Raw genomic sequence first — 18,062 nt, forward strand, 5'->3', positions numbered from 1 at the left:
AGCTACGCTGGCAAGAAATTGTGTTATTCCAATGAGATCAATTTTTTTTTAACATCTTTATTGGAGTACAATTGCTTTACAATGGTGTGTTAGTTTCTGCTTTATAACAAAGTGAATCAGTTATACATATACATATGTTCCCATATCTCTTCCCTCTTGCATCTCCCTCCCTCCCGCCCTCCCTATCCCACACCTCTAGGTGGTCACAAAGCACAGAGCTGATCTCCTTGTGCTATGCGGTTGCTTCCCACTAGCTATCTATTTTACGTTTGGTAGTGTACATATGTCCATGCCACTCTCTTTGTCACATCTTACCCTTCCCCTTTGAAGTGCATTATGAATGGCACAGTACTCTACAAATGTTTGGCAAGCTTCCACATTTTATTACCTTTGTTATGCTAGCGTGGGTTATAATCGAAGGTTTAGGATTGTAAAGAACATAAGTCCTCCACTTGTGCTAAGGATGTTTGAGAGAGAAGAGTGAACTTGTGTGCAAAAGAAAGCACATACGTCGGGGTTATGGGAAGAAGAGAAAGGGGGCAATGTGACTCCTATGTGCTGCCGTCAGCTTAAAATGTTTGAAATATTGTTCTATTTTTAAATAACTGCTTTTTCAAATTAGCCACTGAATTTGTTTCTGATGTGCAGTAGCATTCCTTTCATGGGATAAAATTCATAGAAATATGCTTAGGAGCTGAAGAAAACTAAGTGGGACTTCTGTGTCCTTCACATTTCCAAACTGTGACCTTGAACTGAAATTAGGTTCCCATCTTTGCCCTCCCAAGACATTACTGCATGAGCTCCTCCTGATTTAGTTACTTAGATGTAGCCCCCGCTCCCCGACACCCACATACACCCTCACCCCATGCCTCCCAGCTAATCTGAGGTTTCTCAAGGTGCCATCACATATGTTCTCAGGGGTAAGTTTTGGGGGGTTGCTTTTTTCATGCTTCTTGGCCTACAGCCTTCTGCTGCTGCTTCTTATATAAGAGTGCAACTCTACTGGGCCATGCATCTCTGTCCTCATAGCATCCTTTTCTCCCGCCTCCAAGAGGGCGCCTGATTCTCCTTAACCCCCTGCAATACATCTATACATAGTACATCTGAGATCAGGTTTTTCATAAAAGTTTACAGAAGACTTGGTCATAAGCTCGGCGAAATTCACAACTGCTTGTAGAGTTGGATACTGACAGGATTTCAGGCTCAGACCCAACCTCTGCACCACGGTCTAGGTTCCATGGGCCTCCCCTGGTACCGTCCCCACCTCCGCAGTTCGGAGTCCAAGCCCAACTCGGTTCCAGAAAAAAGAGAAGAATCTTCCCAGCCTGGTCCAAACCCAGCCTCCTCTTCCTCTGGGATAAGAGATCATTGTTTCTTCCCTTTGGGTGAAATCCCACCCTTGTCTTAAGCAGGTAGAGTCTGACCCTCAGAGCTCGGGCATGGCGATCATGGGAGTCCTGAGAACCCTCCCAATGTCAGGCACATTTCACCTGAAATCACCACTCGTGGGGGCCGTGACAACAGTCCAGGCTGCATGACCCAGCCCAGCCACTCCTTTTCTCAGCCCTTCCTCCAGCCTGAAGTGAACAGAAGTTCAGGTAAGCTTGTCCTTCCTAAGCTGGTTTTTCCTCCCAGTTGTTCAAAACCAAGTGTTTGGATGACAAAGTATGCTTACCTTCCGTGAACAAAAATAATATTCTGGAAAGTTTGGGGGAAACCTTTTTCTATCTCTTCAGACGTGGAGTTCTGTTATTATACCTAATCAACATTGCTAAGTGCCAAAGGACATCTCAACCTGAAGCATCTGCTTCTGGATTCCTTCTCTGGGTTCCAAGTTTCCCATTGCACAACAGGTGGCTGTTTGATCTATAACTAACATGCAGAAAACTCCCACCCAGCAGTCCCTCCTACCACAGGGGAGGTTCCACCCCCAGGGATGCTTGCAATCTCTCAGTGGGGCAGTATTCTGCACATCAAAAGATACAGTCCGGGGGCTTCCCTGGTGGCGCAGTGGTTGAGAATCTGCCTGCCAATGCAGGGGACACGGGTTCGAGCCCTGGTCTGGGAAGATCCCACATGCCGCGGAGCAACTAGGCCCGTGAGCCACAACTACAGAGCCTGCGCGTCTGGAGCTTGTGCTCCGCAACAAGAGAGGCCGCGATAGTGAGGCCCGCGCACCGCGATGAAGAATGGCCCCCGCTTGCCGCAACTAGAGAAAGCCCTCGCACAGAAACGAAGACCCAACACAGCCAAAAATAAATAAATAAATAATTTTTTAAAAAAAAGATACAGTCCGGCAAGAGGGAAGAGATATGGGAACATATGTATATGTATAACTGATCCACTTTGTTATAAAGCAGAAACTAACACACCATTGTAAAGCAATTATACTCCAATAAAGATGTTAAAAAAAAATAGTAGCTTAAACAAACAAACAAACAAAAAGATACAGTCCAGTGCCTTACTACATAAGTGTTACGATTTTAAGTATATTTTTCTTAAACTTTTCAGCTCAATCATACAACTCCAGAGCATCACTCCTCCCAAGTCCTCAACCTGTCATGGCAGCATTAGAAATAAATATTCCCCACTGGGGACAACCTTATACCATCATGTGGTGGATGATCATCCTGGGAGTTAGGTAAAATGAAGTTGGAAAGATTTACAAAGCATGAATGTCCTTCAGGACGACAATTTATTTGTTAATGTGCTAATTCCAGCCAGTCCTATCCCTCACCCCCACCCAACAATAACAGCAATGCACAACCATTGCCTTTCCTTCCTTTATTGGCATAATTTTGCACATGCTGTTTGGATAATGTGGTTGGTGCAACAAATAAAGCCCATAAAAAAACAATATAGCAGATCGCTTGTGAGTGCAGAGCAACTTAATTGTTTTCAGCAAACCCAGATTGACAAAGGGGATTATAATTTAAGTTGCGCTGATGGCATTTGTTCTAGACAAAAGCTAGTATTGACTTCAGTACTTATTATTCTCCCCTGCAGTTTAAATTACTTTCTTCCTAGGAGCAAAAGAGCAGCAAGAAAAAAAATTCTAACTTTATGTAAATGCAGTTCTCCAAATAGATCATGTTTTGCAGATTCTGGAACCGCTAAGAGAAATGTGGTTACACAAATCTAAGGAATCCTAGAATTTTAGAGATATGGCCATAAATATCACAAGGCAGTTTCCGTAGTCCGTGCTTCCTAGACTGGGGTGCCTGGGCCTTGATTATTCAGGGACACATCAGGGCTGTTCCGAGGAGACTACAAGATAAAGCCCCACAGAATGACATTGTTATAGGGCCTGACACAAGGTAGGCCATAGTTTATCAGTTTTGCTAGATGTTAGGTAATTTAAAACATTATTTTAATACTAAAGCATGAACCTCAATGTATGCAAATTCAAAAAAATCATCTGGAGATTGGGGATCCCAGAGATGGAATGCAGAATGTGAGGAAACAAGTTAACTATATTGTAAATGTGTAAAACAATCTATCAAGGGGTTTCGGGCTTGGGGGAAATTGGTGTTGACCCTAGTAACTTTGGAAGTAAGTGGAGTCTGTAAGACCAAAGGCAAAAGAAACTGAAAGCAAGCTTTGTGCTTGAGTTGATAAAGTTGTTTCCCACAGGGGTACAGATGAACAATTCAGATTTGCTACACCTGCATGCTAGAAATTGACAATTAAGTAAATGAATGACCAACAGTGGAGTCAGATTTCTCATTGTTGGCATTAGAGTTTACAGATAAGCAAAGGGAGAAGGCTAGAATGATCCATGTGTTAATGGATCCACATTGGAAACATGTATGTTTAGCTGAATAGAGGTATAGATGTGTCTGTATGGCTACATATACAAAAATATTTATAGACATGCATATAAATACAAGTTAATATACACACATGAATTTCCTTTCTCTGTCAGCTGAGAGGACCTAGAAGCAATGACACCAAGAATACCTAGACCTCAAACCTTGGTTTCTTATAGCATCCTCCAGTAAAAGGAACTAGGACTCCTTGGAGACATGGCTGATTCTAGGACTGGGGCAGGAAACACCAAAGATGAGTCTGAAGTATCTTAATGTGCCAGAAGGTTTTTTTAAAAAGTGATAAGAAAACCCCATAATGATAGACATATGTCAAAGGGACACAGAAGCCAACTAAAAGAGCTCCTAATGGCCAAAATTGGAACAATTTGAGCAAGAAAATAAAGTAGAATTGGATTACAACCAAAAGTAAAAATAAATATCCATAATGTGTATATAAATAAATGATTAAATAAATAAACGGAGAAGAGACAAATTGGCTGTGCAGGAAAATTCCAAATAATTTCTGTACTCTGCCCTCCAAGAGGTGGAATATAACTGTCCACTTCTTAAGTGTGGGTTGTGCCTAGTGACTTCCTTCCAAAGAGGACAGTTTGGAACCAGAAGAAAAAGAGTTAACTCTGCAATGGAGAAAACTGACAGATACTACCTCAGCCAGGAGCTCAAGGTCAACATCAACAGTGATAGGTCACATTGGTAGTATGTTCTCTTGATGTGATGTATTGAGAGGTGCCCTTCATCTGGGGTCTTCCTGACAAAAACCTGTAATCTAATCATGAGAAAAACATCCCAACTGAGGGACATTCTACAAAATACCTAACCACTAGTCCTCAAAACTGTCAAGTTCGTCAAAGACAAGGCAAGTCTGAGTAACTGTTACAGCCAAGGGGAGCCCAAGAAAATTTGACAGCGAAAGGAAAGGTGGTACCCAGGACAGGATCCTGGAACAGAAAAAGAATATTAGGCTAAAACTAAGGAAATCTGAGTAAACTATGGCTTTTGTTAATAAGAATGTGTCAATACTGGTTCATTAATTGTAACAAATGTAACTTACTAATGTAAGATGCTAATAATAGGGGAAATTGGGTACAGAGTGTATGGGAACTCTCTGTACTATTGTTGTGATTTTTCTATAAATGTAAAACTGTTCTGGGGGACCTCCCTGGTGGTCCAGTGGTTAAGAATCCACCTTCCAATGCAGTAGACACGGGTTCGATCCCTGGTCAGGGAACTGAGATCCCACGTGCCACAGGGCAACTAAGCCCGTGCGCCCTGGAGCCGGCACACCACAACTAGAGAGCAGCCCATGCACTGCAACGAAGACCTGATGCAGCCACATAAATAAATAAATATTTTTTTAAAAAAATAAATAAGTAAAACTATTCTAAGATAAAAAAAGTATATTTTAAAGAAAAGCTGGATAGGTCACGGGTGAAACGCCAAGTATGATGAATCTTTAAAGAAACAGGTTGAAGGCAGGCTAAGTAAGGACTAACCTAGGATGCTGAGTGTCCTTTGACCCTTCTCTGCTTTAGGGGACTTTGGTGGTGAGATTTATGGTTTATGGAACACTACCTTAAACTTTGGACTTTACCTAAGATAACTCCAAGGAAACTTCAAGGATTTACAATCTTCTGGTTGTTTAAGAAGTGGAACAAAGAAGAAGACTGGGAGTTCTCCAATGATTAACCAACATATTTACATTATCCAGGTTTTAAAAAAATAATTTTATTTACAAAGAATTAAATCAACCACTTATCAGTAAGACTTACTAAAATATTTTGGTTTAATACATAAAGACAGTAAGTAAAGCTGCTTTCTTTTAGCAATTCCTTTTTATTCCTTTGGAAGTTTATATTGTGATTTTAAATTCCTTTGGAAGTTTATAGTGACTGTACATATTTATGCAAATAATCCCCCTGACTTCATTTCAGCAATTTCCCTCTTTCTGCCTTTTGCACTTTCCAAAGCTAATATCCCAGGTAATTCTTAAGGTTGAAAAATCTCATCTGTTTAGTTTATACTTGAGACTTGAAAGCCTTTTAAAATGTATTGCACTTATTTTTCATTATGTCAGGCCCAGAGTACCCATTAAATTATAACTTGTATTTGAATCTTAAATAAATCATACTTCATTATTAATCAAATGACTCATCAAACTAAGTACATGTTCTACTTTGTTGAATATCTTTGTAAACATTATATGTAAGCTTTTGCCTCTTCCTCCCTTCCTTCCTCTCTCCCTTCCTCTCTCCCTTCCTTCCTCTCTCCCTCATTTCCTCTCTTCCTTCCTATCTTCCTTCCTTCCTTCCAAAATGCTCATTGAACATCTACTCTACCCAGGATTTAGGAAAACAGTATAAAGAACACATGCTTGGTATCAAGGAGCTCACAGTCTAGTAGAAACAAATGAATGGAATGGGCAGATCGTGAAACCTCATGATATGAATATCAGACTAGGGATGTGCAAAAGACATTTGTGATGGGAGCACAGAACATCTGTTACTCATATGGGGGAAGGAGAAGTCCTCTCTGTGCAATCCCCTCCCTCACCCAGCACTGGGCTATCACTTTCAGGAGATTGCTTCCTCTGTCCTAGGTAGTTCTGAAATCTGATAATTTCAATCAATTGACAAATGCATCAGATATAATCGAATCAACCAAGCCTTTCTTATCATATCCCAACTTCCCTTTATAATATTCCCCAGAAGTAAAAAAACAAGGTAATTGTGATTAAATCCTAGAAGGAGCAGTGAAATTCTTTCTGTCCCCTGGCCCTCTCCACATTAAACACATAAAACAGAAGGGAATTTAAAAAGTGATCAGGGTTTCCCTGGTGGCGCAGTGGTTGAGAATCTGCCTGCCAATGCAGGGAACACGGGTTCGAGCCCTGGTCTGGGAAGATCCCACATGCTGCGGAGCAACTAGTCCCATGAGCCACAACTACTGAGCCTGCGCGTCTGGAGCTTGTGCTCCGCAACAAGAGAGGCCGCGACAGTGAGAGGCCCGCGCACCGCGATGAAGAGTGGCCCCCGCTCACCGCAACTAGAGAAAGCCCACGCACAGATACGAAGACCCAACACAGCCAAAAATAAATAAATAAATAAATAAATTTTAAAAAAAGAAAAAAAAACGTAAAAAGTGATCAAATTTAACAACTTCATGTATTATTTAAATATTTGCAATGGAAAGCCAGATTTCTTTAAGGGTTTAGAAAGTTTGTGAAATAATGTTTAAAATATTTCTTTAAAACTTTCTTCTCTGATAACATTGTGGCCTTTTAAAGTTGTGAGTGATTAGGGATGCCTGCTTTTTACATCAACCCAAAGTGATAAATAACTATCAAGCCATAATCTGATAGTGCTGGTCTCAATGACTATCTTGGAAAAAGAATGTCCCCATTGTAATGCTGAACAGGGCAAAGTAGAAGCCTGTCAGAAGGGTCTTAGTGTCATGCTTTTGCTCCAAAATTGTGCTGAATATCAAGGATCGTGTCATATTACTGTGTAAGGCAGTGCTCACATCCCTACACAAAACCGTATTATGTAGGCGAGATGAGGACCACCAGCAAATATCAAGACTGACGTACCAGTTCCATCTTCCAACCATCAAATTTAGCAGTAGACTTTCTAAAGTTTTTATTCAGGGAGTGCTTTATTAAAATTCTTACTTACTATTTAATTCAAGAAAGAGATATGTCTAAGTTTGTGAACAGTAGAGGAAAAAATTCAGGAAAGAATTAAACATGTAAACTATACATGTAAATTACATGTACATGTAAACTACACATGCCCCACTGTGTTTTATTGCACGTTTAAATCAGATCCTGCAGACACTTGGCTAACAATGAATCTTAATGGAAGATGTTTATGAAACCACCAGACTGACATCTGAGCCCACGACTTCTGACAAGAAAGAAACTGTTACTTACACAATGTGCTTAGCGTTATTAATTACCTGGCTTGAATAAACTGTGGGTGTGAGTCTGCATGCAGTTTTGGTTTGTCAACAATAGTTTCAATAACTAAGGAAAGTCCTGAAGGCAGTTCTTTGGTTAAACAGCACCACTGGCAGATCAAGCCTCTCATCTAATCCAGATAAAGAGTGTTCTGTGGAAGAGCTACACCCCGCCCCACCCAGGGCGAGCCTGCCACGCAAGGCGCCCCATGGAGGAATGAACTGACGGTGGTGCTTCCTACCTCAAGACGCTGTTACAGAGGAAGAAACAGAAGTTAAGAGTTTCACAGAGACCAGAGGTCAGAAGGCACTTCCTCAATTACGGGGTTGACTTGATTCATCTTCCCCTGGAAACATCCAGGGTGGCAGTGGGCAGTAGGGGGAGGCAGGAACTTAAACAGGGGGAAGCGATGCAGAACCGATGACCAGTGAGTACCTGTTAGGGACTTCTGACCATTTGCACCCTTCGACTCAAACTCATCCCTTCCCTGCTGTTCCTCTTCACTTTCTTGGCAATAGCCATTACTCACCCTTTAAGATTCTAATCAGATAACGCATCTGCCAGGAAGTATCCCTTGTGTCAGGATAAATAGTCTTCCCCATCCCCACCACCCTGTTCCCATCACAGCTTGTGCAGGTACCCCCCTTGGGTGGATGGGCACCCCCTGAATCTTCCTTATGATGTCATTCCCCATCGTGAGTCATTCTCCCAGTCACTGCTTGGACATTTGCCCAGTAAACAAACTTAAAGACAAGTGAGAATGGTGATAAAGGGGTGATGGGAAATTGTTGCTGAGGAGGACTTGCAAGGCTGAATGCAACCTATTCTGAAATCACCACTGTGGTCACCAATGTAGTCAGTCTAGGACTATAAGAGTCACAGAATGAAGACAGGGCTGTCTCTGTCTCTTGGAAGCAAGAGAAAAATTATAACAAAATAAATCTCAGCAGGAAGAAGACTGGTGTGCCTGAAATGCGTACATGTGAGTGTGTGTACCTGACATATGTGTGGATGCATATCTATGCCTACAGCATATACATCGTTTAGTAAATATCAGCCACCCTAGACATGTTTCCTTTTGCTCTTAAGAGAAATGTTCTTGGCATGCCTCGACTGGCACTAATTCAAATGAGATAATCCCAACAAAATCCCCTACCTTGTCACTCCCAAACCCAGAAAATGTTCCAAGTTTTAAAGTAATTATTTCTGTCCTTTTCTCAAAGGTGGTTAGGCCAAATAACTCCCAAACTAATCAAAAACAAGATCTTTGAGAAGTCTGTTACACATGATGTTGGCAATTTTAATAGATTCAGAAGGAGCCTACTCAAGAAAACATAAGGATGACTAATTTCTGCTCAAACATGATAAACTGCATCACAGAGACTTAGCAAGATTGTTTGATGCCTCTAAAATTTTTTAAAGTTTAATACAAAGAGACCAACTTCAAGATAGATTTGCAAGAACGTGGCTTCTGATTAAAAAGAACATTATCTAGTCAAATTACTTGTGAAGTATTACTGTCAGATTTTCCCATACCATAGTTCAGAGGTCAGCAAACTTTTTCAAGCATGGGCCAGATAGTGAATATTTTCAGCTTTGCCGGTCTTACTCAATTCTGCCATTGTAGTGTGAAAGCAGACCTAGAAAACGGGTGCCACTAGGACTCAGATATTAATTATAACGGTAACTGCAGCTGGGTTTCCAGGGCCCTTACTCCTTCACATTTTCTTTTTTTTTATTTTTTTATTTTTTTATTTTATTTATTTATTTTTGGCTGTGTTGGGTCTTCGTTTCTGTGCGAGGGCCCTCTCCAGCTGCGGCAAGCGGGGGCCACTCCCCATCGCAGTGCGCGGGCCTCCCACCATCGCGGCCTCTGTTGCTGCGGAGCACAGGCTCCAGACGCGCAGGCTCAGCAGCCGTGGCCCACGGGCCCAGCCGCTCCGCGCATGCGGGATCCTCCCAGACCAGGGCCCGAACCCGTGTCCCCTGCATTAGCAGGCAGACTCCCAAACACTGCGCCAGCAGGGAAGCCCACATTTTCATAAGGTAGGTAGAATTGCTCCCCAGATAAGGAGACTGAGCAAACAGCTGATGATTGGCAGAACCTTAATTTGAAGGCGGTTCATTGGCTCCAGGGCCTTTACCATTAACCACTGGACTCTCCTGTCTCCATCCAGATGGCTGTTCTCCTTCTGCCACTGACTTGCTGTGTGAATTAGTCAAGGTTCTCTGGAGAAACAGAACCAAGAGGATATGTGTGTGTATCTATCTATATCTATCTATAACTATTTAAAAATTTTAATAAATTGGTTCATGTAATTACGGACATTTGATAAGTCCAAAATCTGCAGGATAGGCTGGCAGGCTGGAGACCCAACGAAGAACTGCAATTCAAGTCCCAAGGCAGTGGGCTGGCAGAATTCCCTCTTGTTCCAGAGCTCAAGTTTTTGTTCTATGCAGGCCTTCAACTGACTAGATGAGGCCCACTCCCATTACGGAAATAATCTGTTTTACTCAAATTCACCAATTTAAATGTTCATCTCCACCAAAAAACACTTTCACAGAAACATCCAGAATAAGGTTGGACCAAATATCTGGGCACCCCACAGCCCAGCCAGTCGACACATAAAATTCACCACTGCGCTGTGTTTCCCTACAAAAACCCATTCCAGTTCCTGCCTGGTTTCCCCCATCCTGACAGTCAAGTAGTGTCAAGTGAGTTGATTTTGAAAACAACTTTTGAGATTCTAACATCAAAGGTGCTATATAATTACCCAGGGTTTCTATTTCCTTCTTCTCCACTCCTTACCCCCTTTTCCTTCCTTCATCTTCTCCTCCGCGCCCCGCCCCCCGCCCTTTTTCTGGGAAAAGAAGGATGTTAGAGAGAGAGAGAGAAGTTTCAACAGCCATAGCTTTGCAATGTGATACTGCAGCACACTGCAGCACTGTGATGCCAGAGGCAAATGAATCTAAAAGACAAATTCCAGTTTCAGTGAATACACTAAGTAATAAATCAGCACTCACCTATCTTAGAACTTTGATGTCTTTATATGCCCTTTTCTTCTTCTCAGATAGGTAATTTTCAAAACGGAACAGTCTGAAGAACTAAAGTTCGGCTTCCAATTTCCCATGAGTAAAGTTGAAAACCCATTCACATACGATTATTTATATCACAGCCTTATTGCAAAGGGCGACTACTGGATCTCAGGCAGCTACAGCCACTACCTTCTGAATCCCTTCCTCGAGCAGAATATTTGCCTGTTCAGATACGGAGAAGAAGTGGCATTCTATTCTCCACGAGGAAAGTTGCAGGCCTGGAATGACAAGTACAGGAAGAAGGCTACCCATTGGAGCATCTATGCTAAGTTCCCATGACCAGCCTGCCCTAGTTACCATCATATTTCAGAACGAATGCTTCAGTTGAAAAGGCAAAAGATAATTCCTTAGTATCAAATCAAACTAAAAGTACTAATTGCTAATTGCTACATGAGTAAGTTATGGTAAGTTGCTAAAAAACAAGGTTGACAATTTTCAAAAAAAAAAAAAAACCCTTTCAAAATGAATTTTTATTCAAAATCACCAAAACCCAGAAAGAAATTAAATGTCCGTCAATTGATGAGTGGGTAAACAAATGTGGTATATCCATATAATGGAATACTATTCAGCATTAAAAAAAACATACTACTACATGAAACAACATGGATGAATATCAAAAGCATTATGCTAAGTGAAAGAAGCCAGACTCAAAATGTGACATACTGTATGATTCTACTAATATGATTTTCTGGAAAAGGCAACACTATAAGGACAGAAACTAGATCAGTGATTGCCAGGGGCCAGAAATGGCAGGATGGGGTTGACCACAAAGGGGCACGAGGGAACTTTGAGGGGGTGATAGAACTACTATATCTTGAAAGGTTAAGAAAATCTCTCATAAGGAAGAGAAAATACATTTACAATACTGTACTGTATTTACTGATATTTCTAGGCTACACGGTTCATCTCCAAGTTTTTTCAAGTTGTTGCACATCTCCAAAAATTTTTCCAATATATTTATTGAAAAAAGTTCACATATAAGTGGACCAGTGTTGTTCCAACCTGTATCATTCAAGGGTCAATTGTATACTCCTCACAATGGCTAAAACTTACCATGTCCACACTGTGTTAGGTGCTTTCCATATATTATTTCATTTACTATTAAAAGCAGCCCAATGAGGAAGGTACTGTTAGCACTGCCATTTTTCAGATAAGGATAGAGACCTACACAAGTTATTGAACTTGCTGAAGGGCACTCAGCGATTTAGAGGGAAGAGTTGATATTCAGACCCATGCTAGTGCATTGCCAAAGCTGGAGTTCCCACCCACTAAGCAAATACTCCTCCATCCTTGTAAAGCCAAGTCATGTCTTTCAGAAGTAACAGGCTTCTCTAAACATTGCCTTCCATTTTTCAAAAATATGCAGGATATATGATTAGAGCCATGGGATTCTGTGAAAGGGCTGTGGCATCATATAGGCCCAGATTCAAAGACTAGCTCAGCAGCATTATGGTCATGTGAACTTGAATAAGTTGCTTGCCGTCCCCAACTCCATCAACTGTAAAATTGGAATAAAAATGCATACCTTGTAGAATTATTTTAGATATGAATGTGATATATGTACGAAAGCAACTCAGTAAAAGGTACTTTTTCTCCAAAGAATAATTCCCCAAAAGCCTAATTATTTGGTACTCCTAGTCATTGTAAATTGACATGAAAAAGCAACCAAACATTATTTTTCAAACTTTTAAAGGTTTTAGAATGCCTGAAATCCTGGTGTACTTATAGTCGAAATTCAATCCAAGATTGGCTGAATTCGCAGATGCGGAACCCGCAGATATAGAGAGCTGATGGTACTACCGGGTTTTATATAAGAGACTTGAGCATCTGTGGACTTTGGTATCCGTGGGGGTCCTGGAACCAATCCCCCATGAATAGTAAGGGGTGACTGTACTGAGTTGTGTACTGGTCGTGAAGGAGGGAACAAAATTAGTATTGCCTTGTGACTGACCACTGCTGTTTTCAAGATAGACCTACTAGAACAAAACCATCAAGATTAATATTGGACAAACCTTCCCCCTGCCCATTCCCCCCTCCCAATCCTGCCCTTGCATAAAGTCTTTTCATCCATATGAAATCTAGAGTCTTACTTGTTTCAGGTGCTACATCTCTTGAAAGACATAAATGAATTGGAAACCATCACAGATTCAAAGAAGGCTGGAGTTGGAGCTGATTTGCATCTCTTTAGTTTCATGTAATGCAGGCATCTCTTCCATAATATCTTGATTAACCATTGAACACAAGTCCTTACATCTGACTAGTGTTAGGAGCGTGCTCACCAGTTACAATGCAATCCCTTCCATTTTTAAACTTATGGAGCTTCCCTATAATTTAACCTCACTAGTCCTAGCTTTCATACGAACAAAGTCCCACTTCCACATTACCTCCTAACCCGTATAGATAAAAAGAGAATTCTGTTGCTCGCTCTCATCCTCTTTTCTGGGTGATACAGCTTCCAGCCTTTTAAACTGTTTCTTATCAACAGTGGCCAGACTCTTGGCTCTGCTAGAACGTCAGCTCTGCCCAGGATGCCATCACCCAAAGCTGCAATGAGTCTAAGATTGTACTGACTTTTTTTGGTACACATCACCTTGTTGTTGGCTTAACCCTGAGCTTGTGATGATAGAAACTACATAAGGAAAAGATGAGGTCCCTGGCTTAGAAAAGCGGTGATGAGAACCAAGTACGCGTGGTGGGTTTGACCAGGGCAGCGAATGCTGACCTTATTAGTACCCTGAAGGTCAATCATGCTGCCTGTGGCAGGACAAGCCTGTGAGGTTGTACAGTATATAAAATCCAGAAGGCCAGTGAGTTAATTCAGAATGAGCAATGACTGCTTCAGGATCCAGATATGCTCAGATTCAGCACAATTTATTTCCCTTCTTTTACCCAAAGACACCATAAAATTTTCAGTCAAACACCTCCATGAAGTCTGTAGATGCTCTAAAGACTGCAGAGTCTTCATCTATCAGCATGATAACCCACTGAATCCCCTTCCTGCTGCTTCATATTGAGATAACCAGCTTCCATGGTTATAATAGGTGTGTCCTGGTGTGTATAGATGCAACAAAAGCGATCCAGGTGGGGAATAAACTTAGCAAGAGGACAGACTAAATATTTTCTTGACAAAGATTGCCAGGGAAAAACCATTAAAGGCTCTAAAATACAGTGTATGGCTCTTCCTAGATGCAAAGCTCCCTCCTACAGAACAAGTCTAAATTGGGATATCTGGCCTTTGGTCTCTCACTGTCAAGGCAAGAGCAAGAGAGAAAACTCTAAAATGGTTAAGAACAATGAAAGGAGGCTTGGAGGTGGCCTGAAGGGGACCAGTTGAAATGGTAGAGTAGTTTGGAGTTTGGAGTGGATTGGATTAAGAGGAAAAGGGCATGGTGGGGGGAGTGGGGGGAATGACCTAAAGATGAACTTTGGAGAATGAACAGAATTTAGATTGGGGAGGGTGGTATGAAAGAACTTTATGGGTAGAACAATTAGAACTGATTAGAATAGAAAATATGGAAGGAAAAACTCATTGGTAGGGTAAACGCATTCCATCGATGATGTCAGATTTAAGGGGACATGTCTAGGACGAACTTGTGTACTGAAACTTGGGCGAGACCAAGAGAGATTTTAAAAAAAAGCTTGCAGGGACTTCCCTGCTGGCGCAGTGGTTAAGAATCCGCCTGCCAGGGGCTTCCCTGGTGGCGCAGTGGTTAAGAATCTGCCTGCCAATGCAGGGGACACGGGTTCGAGCCCTGGCCCAGGAAGATCCCACATGCCGCAGAGCAATTAAGCCCATGCACCACAACTACTGAGCCTGCGCTCTAGAGTCCGAGTGCCACAACTACTGGGCCCACATGCCGCAACTACTGAAGCCTGCGCGCCTAGAGCCTGTGCTCTGCAGCAAGAGAAGCCACCGCAATGAGAAGCCTGCGCACCACAACAAAGAGTAGCCCCTGCTCACCGCAACTAGAGAAAGCCCGCGAGCAGCAACGAAGACCCAACACAGCCAAAAATAAAATAATTTTTAAAAAAATTTTAAAATAAATTAATTTTTTAAAAAAGCTTGCAGAAGTAGTGAAAGAATATGAACAGCTTCCCTGGAGCCCATAGGGGATGTAGGATCACCTTTTGGAGATAGAAAATGAGAGCATTTGGAGAAAGTAAAATAAAGTATTACTTTGCAAAGTAGTTGGAAACCTTATAGAACTTGATAACCTTGAAAGATACAGACTAAATGTATATACATTCAAAAGTGTGAATACAAACTCAGAGTTTATACACACATCATAGGTCATTAAGAGGAACTAGGGATGTGTCTGTATCCTGAACAGGGGGTTAGCATCACAAAGGGCAATAATGTCTTTTCTTAAAACACAATATCGGGCTTCCCTGGTGGCTCAGTGGTTGGGAGTCTGCCTGCCAATGCAGGGGACACGGGTTCGAGCCCTGGTCTGGGAAGATCCCACATGCCACAGGGCGACTGGGCCCGTGAGCCACAACTCTGAGCCTGCGCGTCTGGAGCCTGTGCTCCGCAACGGGAGAGGCCACGACAGTGAGAGGCCCGCGCACTGCGATGAGGAGTGGCCCCCGCTCGCCGCAAATGGAGAAAGCCCTCGCGCAGAAACGAAGACCCAATGCAGCCATTAATTAATTAATTAATTAATTTAAAAAAAAAACACACACACAATATCTTGGGACGTCCCTGGTGGTCCAGTGGTTAAGACTCTGTGCTTCCAATGCAGCGGGTGTGGGTTCAATCCCTGGTTGGGGAACTAAAATCCCACATGCTGCGAGGCCAAAAATAAAACATCTTTTCTAAAGTAACATAGGTTACTCTCCAATGACATGACCCACTGTAGCCAGTCTTGAGTTAAATCTTAGACTGGGGATTCCATGACACACAGATGACATTTCTGAACAGAACCATCTTCTGATAGCCTAGACGCCAAAAGACAGTCCCTTGCTCCTTAAAAGATGTCCAGTTTCCTTTGAAGTAGGTTGTGTGTCAGGAAGAACTGACCTTATTTTCTCTCTTGACTCTCTTGTACTTTCTGGTCTGTACATTTCTAGATATTCCTCCAGTCCTTGGAAATACTTAAATAATGGAATTTGGGATAAGTGTTGAGAAGATCCTTCTGTTTTACTGTAACTTTGATTAAAAATGAGAGTGCTATTAATATGCTGTTTTTAGAGACAATTTATTTTTGTATGTATTATATCACGTCAGAATACCTCAATTTTAGTCATTAGCTTGCTCTTTCTACACCACAGAGAGCCCGGGAGCTGTTGCTATGTATTACTAACAACAAATTTCAATGTCACTCCTGAGTTTCTATTCCACAGAAAAAAATAGATCCAACTTTTTTAAACACTTGTTTTATAAAATGTGGGGTTTTGGTGAGGAGATAGGTGTCTCTTACCAACATTTTGTTTAAAAACATATTTAAATTCCATTAGAACCACAAAGCACAATTTTTATCATGATTCCTTTCTTCTAATAGAGAAACAGAAATAAACAACTTGGGGCCTTTGATATTGTGTTTAACTGGCAACACATTTAAAGTTTTTACAAAAGCATAAACTGAAAAATTGTGTGTGTGTGACAGGGGAGGGCAGTGAAGCAGACATTGGCGTGAAGAACAGTGTCTGGTCGCCGTGGCTTAGCGAAAAAGGAAATGTCCAAAAGGCTTTGAGGAGAAGCAAATTTGCCTTATACCTGGAGTAGCCAAAAGGAGATTTGGTGTAAAAAATAAAAGGACAAGGCACTGCCTACATTCGAGACCCTAATTTTGGCCAGGTGACTTAACTTGTTGTCTGCCCTGGGTGCAAAGTAAATTGTTTCTTTGCCTGGTGTTATGTCTCATTTCTGAATCTACAGGCTCAACACAATAGCATGGACGAGGTTAAGGCAATGAAGCTCAGCAGAAACCTCCAGCTGGGCCGCTTTTGGAGCTGTGAGGATATTGGAGCTAATGACTCAGAACCGTGTTGAACTCTCTCAGGGGTTCGTGTCTCCATGGCTTGCCCTGTATTTGGCACATATAATCAAGCATTGGCTAGAATAAACATTATGATAATATGGCAGGGAAGTCTCACATCTATCCTAGTGAATGCCCTGATGGTGGGCTTGAGACAGAACACTCAGCTGGCAAGCGCTCTGATGTGGATTTTAACGGCTCTATAAATGATTAAGTTGGACATATTCCAAAGTAGAAAAATCATAGATAAAATGTAAGATGTTTTTCTTTTCTCTTTTCCTTTCTCTCTCTTTTTCTTTTTTCTTTGTCTGTCTGTCTCTGTGGGTCTTCATCTCTTTTCTCTTTCTTTCTTTTTCTTTCTTTCCTCCCTTCCTTCCATTCTTCCTTCCTTCCTTCCATCCTTGTTGACCTTACCTTTCCTCCTTTTCTTTCTTTTTCTTTACTATTGAGGAAGCACCATGGGGATCATTCATAATATTGAACTTTAAACCTGGAAGGGACCTCAGCGATTATTTTCTCAAATCCTTCCATTTGTGGTATAGTCAAGAGACCTGGAATAAAAAGGCCTGGATTTTAGTCTAAGTTTTACCACCTATCAGGTGTATATCCTGGGTAAATACACAATCTTCTTGAAGCCCAGTTTTCTCATCTGTAAACTACAACTGCTAGCTGGGGACAAGATCTAACTCTCCTGCCTCTCAGCCCGGTGTTCCTTGTGTTAACTCCACGATCCTATTGGCTCCTTCCTATTTGCCAGCCAGGTGTCTTCCCCGCAGACTCCTAAATCATCTCCCTTGCATTGTCTGTGTTCCCTTCATACATATCCCTGTGATACCAGAGGATAGCAACTCATGCCAGAAAAGGCACTGGAGGAATTTAGTCTTCTAAGTTCACATCAGTAAATCTCCTGATCCTCCAACAGTATGAAATTAAACCACAACAGAACAGATACCCTTTCTCACATCCTGCTTCTGTCTCATGTCCCACCCTCCACGTCAACCCTTATCCTTGCAAACTTGGCAACAAAGTCCATTCAAAAGGAAGACTTCTTTGACTCCCTAGATGATGGAGTTCTCCTGCACTGTGACCTTACAAAGCACTGTCCGTTCAGAGCACCTGTCACAATTTGTCATCAAAAGTGCATGGTCCTGTTTGGCTCTGTCATTGCCTACCCCTCTCCCCTCCATTATACTGTCCGATTCA

General features: G+C 41.8%; 1 long non-coding RNA gene across 7 annotated transcripts in view; it reads right to left on the reverse strand.

The window, feature by feature from the left end:
* LOC309619669 overlaps positions 1-18,062 on the reverse strand; it is a 203,674-nt gene that overhangs the window by 174,761 nt on the left and 10,851 nt on the right. The window lies entirely within an intron of this gene.

Source organism: Balaenoptera borealis (genome assembly GCF_965194805.1).
Source record: "Balaenoptera borealis genome assembly, chromosome: 21".
NCBI lineage: Eukaryota > Metazoa > Chordata > Mammalia > Artiodactyla > Balaenopteridae > Balaenoptera > Balaenoptera borealis.